This window comes from Stylophora pistillata, chromosome 4 (genome assembly GCF_964205215.1).
Source record: "Stylophora pistillata chromosome 4, jaStyPist1.2, whole genome shotgun sequence".
Classification (NCBI taxonomy): domain Eukaryota; kingdom Metazoa; phylum Cnidaria; class Anthozoa; order Scleractinia; family Pocilloporidae; genus Stylophora; species Stylophora pistillata.
Window position 1 is genome coordinate 10,256,132 of NC_142522.1, and position 10,000 is coordinate 10,266,131.

The window sequence follows — 10,000 nt, forward strand, 5'->3', positions numbered from 1 at the left end:
AACAAAACTGTTTCGTGATTGCTCACCCATCAGGGGATTTTATTGACAAGAATATTCGTAACCATCGTTTATACACTATACAGATTTGCATAAGAGGCGTAGTAGTAAATTTAGGTGCTTTGTTCAATTATTAGGGACCTTAAGCAACCACGACGGCGACGGCAACGAGGACGTGGAAAAACAAGAGATCAAATTGGCAGAACAATGGCTCAGCACGTGCGTTTTGAAACTTTGTACATTTCTTAGCCGTCCTATGCAAAACAACAACGTGAAATCGCCAAAATTTGCGTCGTCTGCGAACCGAAACCGCGACGGCAAACTATTTTAATTTTCATTTGGAACTCAACGCTACTTTTATACGTCATGCTGAAGTTGAGCTGTGGCGCCATATGAGACAGTAAGCTCCTGCAGCCATGTTAGAAATTCTAACTAAGAGTAGAAATTCATTTTTTAATCGGATTCTTCCTTGGCGTTGCCGTCCTGACTGCTTAAGGTCCCTATTGCGCAGTATCGCTTTGCTTCTGTGGCGGCATGAGGACACAAGTTCATAACGTTTATTAAGTGATGATAATTTAGGTCGGCAGATAATGAGTAGCTTTTCTTTCAAGCAGAGGTTCCATCTTTTACTTCCGCTGTTGTAGGGTGATCTTGATGAAAGGATGCTCCATGAAATAAAGTGGTAAACGTTGCTTTCTTTAAGAGTCCAGATATGTTGGCTGAGTTCGGTGGAGTTTCTGTGTTTTTTGTGTGGGAATGAAGGCAACTTCCCACTAACTCGCATGCTTCAGGGCCGTCGAAGCTGCCCATTGTGACGTCAAATGTTGTGTCGCCCTTCTTTTACCAAGGTTGCTTTTTATGCGTAAGGATCGAGCCTTTTTAGCCGGTGTTATGATGTTTCTTTCGCTGTCGGTGATGTTGTCGTAGGCTGAGGCAAAGTCGAGTGCTCTGTTTAGGAGGTCCTGGCTGATGGAGGGGTAGAATTCTTCGATGTCAAAGCAAATTAAACTGTGCTATTGTTGGTTTTTAATGGCTTTAAACCACTCAGTCGATTACGGATGCTGTGGAGTAGCCAATATTGAACTTTTCCATCGCGGATTCTTGTAAAGTGCTTGACAAGTGTTAACTTGGAGCGAATTAGCCACCATTGCACGTCAGTAAGGACAACAGCACTACTGAAACATACATCGGACTCACAGAAAACGGCTTTAGAACTAGATTGTTAACCACATCGCATCATTCCGACATGTGAAACACAGAAATTTTACTGAACTCAGCAAACATATCTGGACTCTTGAAGATAATAACGTTGACCACTTTATTTCATGGGGCATCCTTTCATCAAAATCACCCTACAACAGCGCAAGTAAAAGATGCAATATCTGTTTAAAAAAATTTTACTCATCACCTGCCGACCTGAATTATCATCACTTAATAAACGTTATGAACTTGTGTCCTCGTGCCGCCACGGAAGCAAAGCGTTACTGCGCAATAATTGAACAAAGCACTTAAATTTACTGCCGCGCCTCTAATTTTGTTTCTCATAATGTCTTTCCTCCCTTTTTCCGGCTAATCCTGGTATCAGTCTTGTGGTCAAAATTTGTAATTGGGAGTCCCAGAAGATGTTCTGCGGTGCGAAACTTCCTGATATACTACCCCGATGATCCAGGAGCCGAAATGGAGTGTAAGGCGTGTCCTGAATGCCCGCAAGGATTAGGACTCGTACCCCAATGTGGTACCAAGATCACTAACTACACCACTATTAAATGTGAACCGTGCCAACAGAACAAGACATATTCAGACAAACACGGCATTGAGAGTTGCAGTTTCTGTCATGACTGCGGGTTAAGGGACATCACTCAGCAGTGTACCCCGTCTCAAAATCGTAAATGTGGCATCAAGTGCCCTGAAAGACATTTCCTTAACGACAATGGTTTCTGTCAAGAATGCTACTTTTGTTGTCCCAATGTCGAAAAACTGGAAGAATGAAGAAATATAAAGAAACTGGGATGGGAGAAGACTGGCAGTGTCCCAAGAACCAACAAAACAAACTGTGCAAAGAAGCTTTTGAAAATTCTACAGAAGCTAACGTTGATACGACTTATGCTCCGCCCGGGACTTATCTTCCTGGTCACAATTTTGAAGCAAATAGAACAGAAAGTACTTCAAGTGAGAACATCCTAAAACCTACATCATCATCTGAAAACACTGCTTTGCCTTTACTGCTAACAAATGAAAAGAAGGGAAACATATCACCCTCAACCATAGTAATGATAATCATCCTGACTACCCTAGTTACTGTTGGTGTTGTATACGGAGTTGGAAGAATCATTACGAATAGGAATGGTTCAGGAGCACAATCTCATGGTGAGAGATAATCATATTTGACAACACTGTTTTTAACTTTCTGAAGACAGTATCTTAGGCACTGAATTCTTATTAACAATTTGCGACACATCATGACAGTGTAGTAAACCGATCAAGTTATGTCCATGAAGTAATAACGAGCTTAAGATCCGACGACGGCAGACATCTGGGACGGCAGACTTGGTCGAGGGGGCTTGGGGAGAGATCGCCGTTGCAATGGCACGAAAAATAGCCTTAAGATAACGCGCGCGACGGCGGCTTGACTCGCTCTCCTCTTCGAAGTTTAGGAAAAGCAATTGCTACCTATAGAAAGGTTCGTGGATTGTTGATCGAACGTTTCGATGATGGTGACATTCAGAAGATGAATTTTTACTGTTGAATGATGCCAGCATTTCAAATAATCTCGATTATCCCTACCAGAATTCAAACATTTTGACTAAGAAGGACTCGACGGAAGTGAGTGCTTGGCAGAGATCGTTACCGAAAAAGGGACATACCTATTCTCGCAGACGTAATGGGGCTGCTTGATTCGTATACATGTGAACAAGGGACTCTAAACGATGGAATTGAATGCCTTTCTCTTTAGTTGAGAAGATTAGCGTACCCTCGTTGGTATTCGTAAGTGACCTTTTTCAACACGGGAAAAGTCTGAATCTAAGCATAGACATGTATGCAAAGCAGCATAATGCAGGTATAATCTTATCATGATGATAAATGTTGAAAGAATTTCCTGAAGCAAACTTTTCACGCTTAATTAAGGACGTTTTTTATGGCTGAAAAACATTACCGAAACTGTTGACTATGAAAATTTTCTCAGATGAACCATAGTTAGTGGTCGGTTAGACTCCAGAAAAGACTCCCGGAATAATATCATGGCCATCAATTTATGTCCGAACTAGTGTACGAATTTTCCATCGAAATAAAGAGAAATGGTGAAATTGTAAAACTTACTGGGTTGCTTTTTGACATCGAGCTAGTTTTAGTGACGAACTATTTATGAGAAAGGCAAACGAATTATTTAAAATTTCCATGAACAAATCCTTTCTTTTTGCTCAGCCATTTCACAGACATCCTCTCATAATAATAAACTGTTAAAATTGCCAACAATTTTCGCCCAAAGTAAGTTAAAATGGCGTTATTTTGCTAAAGTTTACTCACGTTTTAGCCACGACGGCAAAATGGCTTTCTTCACGTTACAGACAAGGCCGCTACGGCGGGAAACCTCACAACGACGGCAGCCGGAATTAATTCTGGCGGTAACTTCACTTCCGCTTGCCGTCCCAGATGTCTGCCGTCGTCGGATCTTAGGCTCGCTAATGTCTCCTCCGTTGTCAGTGGACAATACAACTGGGTTTTTGTTTTAAAAACATTTTACTTATTTGCAGGTTGAAGTGAAATTTATTCAATACGCTGTCATCAAAGTTTAAATGCTAGTGATAAATTCAAAGATAAAATTTGAATTTATCAAATAAACCCATCCTAAAAAGAAAACCGGTATGGAAAATTCGAGGTAGTTTGTATTTGATTGGTGATGCAATTTATTCTGGGAAAATATGTTAGACTCAAATTTGAACTAAAACCCCTTATTTCACGTTCTCTCTCTCTCTCTCTCTCTCTCTCTCTCTCTCTCTCTCTCTCTCTCTCTCTCTCTCTCTCTCTCTCTCTCTCTCTCTCTCTCTCTCTCTCTCTCTCTCTCTCTCTCTCTCTCTCTCTCTCTCTCTCTCTCTCTCTCTCTCTCTCTGTATATTCCTCATAAAGAACATGGGTGCCAGGGAAAACTTGGGTTTTTGACCTCATCCAAAAATATATTTCGACATTTTTTCTCAACCTGAAACTTTCCACAGTAGTTAGAGAATTACTATCCTTCATGAAAAAATGCACGGTTTCCTTTTTTGACAAAGTTTCATGAATTTGTAGCTGTTTAATTTTTTAAGAGGCAGGAAATCAACCACTTTACTCGAAAAAGACAATTTCATCCCTGGAAACTTTTTGTTCGCGCAAAACACCGTTATTTATGAATCACCCGACTCCTATACCATTACCTTATGTTACCTCTGTTGAGGGAATATCGATTTTTTGACTTTTGAAATTTTTCTGGTGTACTTGCACGTCTTGCATTAGATTCAAAGTTCAAGAAATGACATTCTTTAATTTTTTTTCAACTGGACTGATACAAAAAAATGTAACTTCACTAGTTTAAGAGATAATTGACCAAATAAAATCACACATACTAATAATATTATAAGAGAAGTGTGTGCAAAGTTTCAGTTCATCAGACGAAATTTTGTGTCAGTTTCAATACTTTGAATCGCAAAGAGTCTTTTTTTTCGTGGCGGGAAATCAAACACGAATCGAAATCAGAATAAATTTGCAATTTTCAACTAAAGTGCATCAAAGTTAATAGCAGAGTGTGCAACTGCAAGGACGAAAGTGTGATATATTCTTTTTATTATTACCTGGCATATTTGGAACGATTTTCAAGTGCAAATACTAAATGTGGCGGGAAATCAACCAAAATGCGCACTTTTTATCATCGATGCATTTGAGGGTAGAACTTGCAAAGATTTTGATTCTTCCTTTCGAAAATCTACTATTTTATGGCAATGTTAATGGACATCAATTGAACAGATCAACAATTTGAGTAATTCTAACTGGTAGTCAAAATCGATCGCTTAGTGTGGTGAACAAAAATAGCACATGACGTCACCCACTTTACAGCAAGTTTAGATTATAATCGCCTTATCTTTCCTTTTTTGCCGGAGGCTATCCAAGATATTTCCATCTCAATACTGCCCAATTACCGCTAATAAAAAAAAAAATGAGTTTAATTGTTGTTGGCTGAAAATTGGTACAGGCCTATACTGGGCAACATACTGTGGATTACACTAAGTTACACTGAAAAAAAAAACACACGTGTATACAATCTATATGTCATTAAATTTATTTTCAAGTTTAGTGCCATATATCGTCAGAGAATGAGAAGGTGTTGAGCTCAGTTTGAATTAATTTGGTTGAAAAATACATTTTTTTGCGGATTAAACAACATTAGAAAGTTGTGAAGGTGTAGTCTGATCGTCCGGGTGAGTGTAGTCCTGAGAAGGACTGTTGTCGGTGGCAGTGACTGACGTTTCGACAACCTGTGCGGAAGTCATCATCAGAGTCAAGTGAGTGATTGTTGTCACTAGAATGTTCTTATTCCAGTTCGTGTGAAATGATCGGTTGGTTTTGCCGTGATGTTATTGGCTGTGAGACTCAAGTGACGTAAGTCGTTCGTGATTGGTCTGTTTCGGTCTGTCGGTAAAGCTAGGTTGTTCTTTTTCGGTCGTTTGTGATGTTTTTGTCGTGAATGAGTCGTTTGTATGGGGCGGGTAGTTGTTGACATCTGTTTAGGGGAGTCTGTTCTAAGTTAGTAAACCAGCTTTCCAGAGTCAGTCGTTGAAAATAGTCAGTGCTGTAGGTTAGGCATTGCGCAGAGTCCCAGTCAATGTTGTGGTTGGTAAGTCGATGGTGTTCAGCAATGTGATTGCTGACATCACCTTTCCTCGTCGCTCGTCTGTGTTCAGTCAGTCTTGTTGTGAGGTTTCTGCCTCACCCACAAACCTCACAACAAGACTGACTGAACACAGACGAGCGACGAGGAAAGGTGATGTCAGCAATCACATTGCTGAACACCATCGACTTACCAACCACAACATTGACTGGGACTCTGCGCAATGCCTAACCTACAGCACTGACTATTTTCAACGACTGACTCTGGAAAGCTGGTTTACTAACTTAGAACAGACTCCCCTAAACAGATGTCAACAACTACCCGCCCCATACAAACGACTCATTCACGACAAAAACATCACAAACGACCGAAAAAGAACAACCTAGCTTTACCGACAGACCGAAACAGACCAATCACGAACGACTTACGTCACTTGAGTCTCACAGCCAATAACATCACGGCAAAACCAACCGATCATTTCACACGAACTGGAATAAGAACATTCTAGTGACAACAATCACTCACTTGACTCTGATGATGACTTCCGCACAGGTTGTCGAAACGTCAGTCACTGCCACCGACAACAGTCCTTCTCAGGACTACACTCACCCGGACGATCAGACTACACCTTCACATGTTACCCCCGGGTTCAAACCATTTACTGCATTAGAAAGTTGATATATATACATCTCCCTCTCTCTCTCTCTCTCTCTCTCTCTCTCTCTCTCTCTCTCTCTCTCTCTCTCTCTCTCTCTCTCTCTCTCTCACACACACACTCTCTCAAACACACAAAACAAAACAAAAACAAAACAAAGCGAAAAAGCAATGAACAGAACGGTTCTGGAGAGATCCTTTGGGGGTAACCTAAAGAACCAATATCTTGAAGGGTGATGGCACAGACCAACTAACACCCCTCATTAACCAGAGACAATTGGACCTTATTAAAGTGATAAAACACAACTACTTCTCAGATCTACACTATGGTGATCTTGGCCAATCGTACAAATCACTTCAAATTGTGGTATTATACCATTTTATCATGTAACAAACAAGCAGTTGAGCTAACCGCCTCCCGGTTAGCTCAGTTTGTTAGAGCGCTAGACTGGTGTGCGGGAGGTCGAGGTCGATGGTTCGAGCCCCGGCCGGACCAACACTCAAGGTCTTAAAATAACTGAGGAGAATGCGCAACCTTTCTATATAATATCAAGAAATGGATAGACATTCTAGTCTTCTCGGATAGGGACGAATAAACCGTAGGTCCCGTCTCCTGGATCTAATAATTAGTTAATTTGGTTAGGCAGGGGACGTTAAAGAACCCACTTACGAGATCACTGTGATGTGGTCTGGTCTGTTTACTGGGAATTGGGGGGAGGGGGCATCTTCAAATAAGTTTCCTTCGATTGTTTGCAAACTGCTGATGCAGTCCGGCCAAAGTCCCCCGAAAAGTGTTGTGATGCGCATTTGATCATATCCACACGTTAATTTGCGCAATATAAATATTAAATTATTATTATTATTAAGAGGTCAAACCAATTACTTTTCAGTCCAGTGTCGAATTAAACCGGCTTAGTGATATTTCATTGTGCTATGGAGTAAATTCACACCACCCAAAAATCGCTCAAATGCAAAGATAAAACCAATCGCGCCTCGGTAAAAGGAATTTTTTCCAAGAGCTTGAAGCTCTTCTTTAGACCTGTTTACCTTGATGTTGTTTGCTTTTGATTTAACGACTCAATTGAAAAGTTTAATTCCAGTAATCAATTCTAAGGTAGTAATGATTTCTGTATGGTTGTTATTGACCTTTTCTATATGTGTGTGTACGGGCGTAGCTTAGTGATGTTTTCTGGGGTGCTTCTGAAACTCCTTTATGAGGTTACGCTTTTTTTCTGTCAATGTTATCAAAAATAAAGTAAAGAAGCCAACTCCTTGAACTTTGACTCATCCTGTAGGGAGCCAATAGGAATACAAGTTATTAATGTTTTAGATGTTATCTATTTCGGTACCCTCCACTGTTTCTCTTTATGAACCATGGATAGAGATTGTAGGGGTTTCGATTCAAATGCACAATACCAAAAAATTGATTTTCCTACTGTTTTTCTCGATTTTCACGGGACATTGGGAAAACTCATGAAGCTGGAGTAAAGAGAGTAGAACACGCTAAGAGTAATGAGTACGAGTGTGCAGAATAATATATAATGAAACGGGAACCTCTTTACAATCATCGGTCTGTTTGCATTTTAAGAGGTATATTTTTCCTTCACGGAATATTTCATTATTTTAAAGCTGCCTCAAGAGAGGTGAAAGTGATAATTCAGATACAATGTATGTTCAAAATATATGAACTTCATATATTTCATTGTATCTGATTTATCACTTTCACGGGTTTATTACGAATCAACTTAACGGCCTGCTCCCAGTTGGCTTGTTAGCTCAATTGGTAGAGCGCTGCACTAGTATCGCAGAGGTCAGTGGTTCGAATCCCGTACAGGCCTGATTTTTTTTTTCAGGTCTGATTTTCGCTATTATTTAAATAGCGCTATCTACTGCGAGGATCGTGCATCATACGTATCTAATACCGCAGTTCAAAATATATGAACTTCATACATTTCATTGTATCTGATTTATCACTTTCACGGGTTTATTACGAATCAACTTAACGGCCTGCTCCCAGTTGGCTTGTTAGCTCAATTGGTAGAGCGCTGCACTAGTATCGCAGAGGTCAGTGGTTCGAATCCCGTACAGGCCTGATTTTTTTTTGGTCTGATACTCGCTATTGCTTAAATAGCGCTATCTACTGCGAGGATCGTGCATCATACGTACTATACTTTAGATAGCATTTAGCAAGTGCAGAGAAACAGGGCCACAGACAGTCGTACCTAACGAACTTGTTTCCTGTAAGATACATTAAGCAATAAAGTATTAAGAAAAGGTAGACGTAGAAAGCTTGTATTTTAGGGCTGATTTTATAGGCTAATAGTAATCGAAGCGTCCCTTTTTAAATGATAAACACCAACTATTCCCTTAGTTATACCAACAAACGAACGCAGTCTTCAACCAACATGGGTATTGGGCATTTATCTTCCTAGGTAAGGGTATTCCGAAGCTGGGCTAGGGAGAAACAACAACAAAAACAGGACTACAACAACAATAACACCAGTAACAATGTATTCGTTAGCTACTTTACGTCATACAAATTGATATATCATTGGGATTAAACGCAACCGATTTTTGAAACGAATTTCAAGTTGAAATCTAAGAATAGAATTGAAATTATCTCAAGAAAACAGTTCCAGTCCTTTAACTCTTAGTCAGATATTATTACATGTAATCATCATACTTCTTATCCCTTTCACTCACAGTGTTTCCCGTTTTTTACGAACTTCTATTTCCTTTACCATTGTGAAAAGATGATTTCTTAACATAATCGATAGAATATTGCAACTATACATATATGAACGAGAACGACTAAATAAATCATTTTACTAAAAACCGACTAGAGTTTCAAACGCTTACTGATAAGAACAACAATATCTCGATCTTCTTGAAAAAACAACTTCAAAAACCGTGGAGCGTTATTTAGTTGAAATTGGAGAGTCGTTATATCCAAATTCATTAGGAGCCGAAATGTATCTTAAACTTGACTTTCTTCAGGCTAACCACGTGTTACCCACCTCGTAGTGATTTTTTCTTTTTATATTCGTCAACGCTAAAATGAGAATCCAAAAAGTTGAACTACTTTCATACGAGAAAAGTTCTTATAGTTTTGGCGTCAAATGTACAGTGCAGCCTACTGCATAGTAACAGTAACATGTAACAGTTTTCAACAGTTCAGTGTACAGTGCAGCCCACTGCATAGTAAGATTTGGCAGTTCCAACAGTTCAGTGTAGTGTTCTTTAGCACAATGCAAAGGACTGCACAGTAACATTTGATCTTACTATGCAGTGTACTTCACTGTACCGAACAACAATACACTGAATAGTACAGTGTAGCGCCCTATTTTGTAATATTTAAGAGTTTTTTCCCAGTTCAGTGTTGTTACTCAGTTCAGATGATCTGTAAGTGCAGTCTGTACAGTACTGCGCAATACTGAGTGATATTTGATAGTTGTGAAAAGCTCAGCATACAATGCATTGCACTGCTTAGAA

The 10,000-nt window shown here is 39.7% G+C and overlaps 1 pseudogene; it reads left to right on the forward strand.

Annotated features, from left to right (window-relative positions):
• Positions 1-1,569: 1,569 nt before the first annotated feature.
• On the forward strand, positions 1,570-3,663 carry LOC148732425 (uncharacterized; annotated as a pseudogene).
• The last annotated feature ends 6,337 nt before the right edge of the window (positions 3,664-10,000 follow it).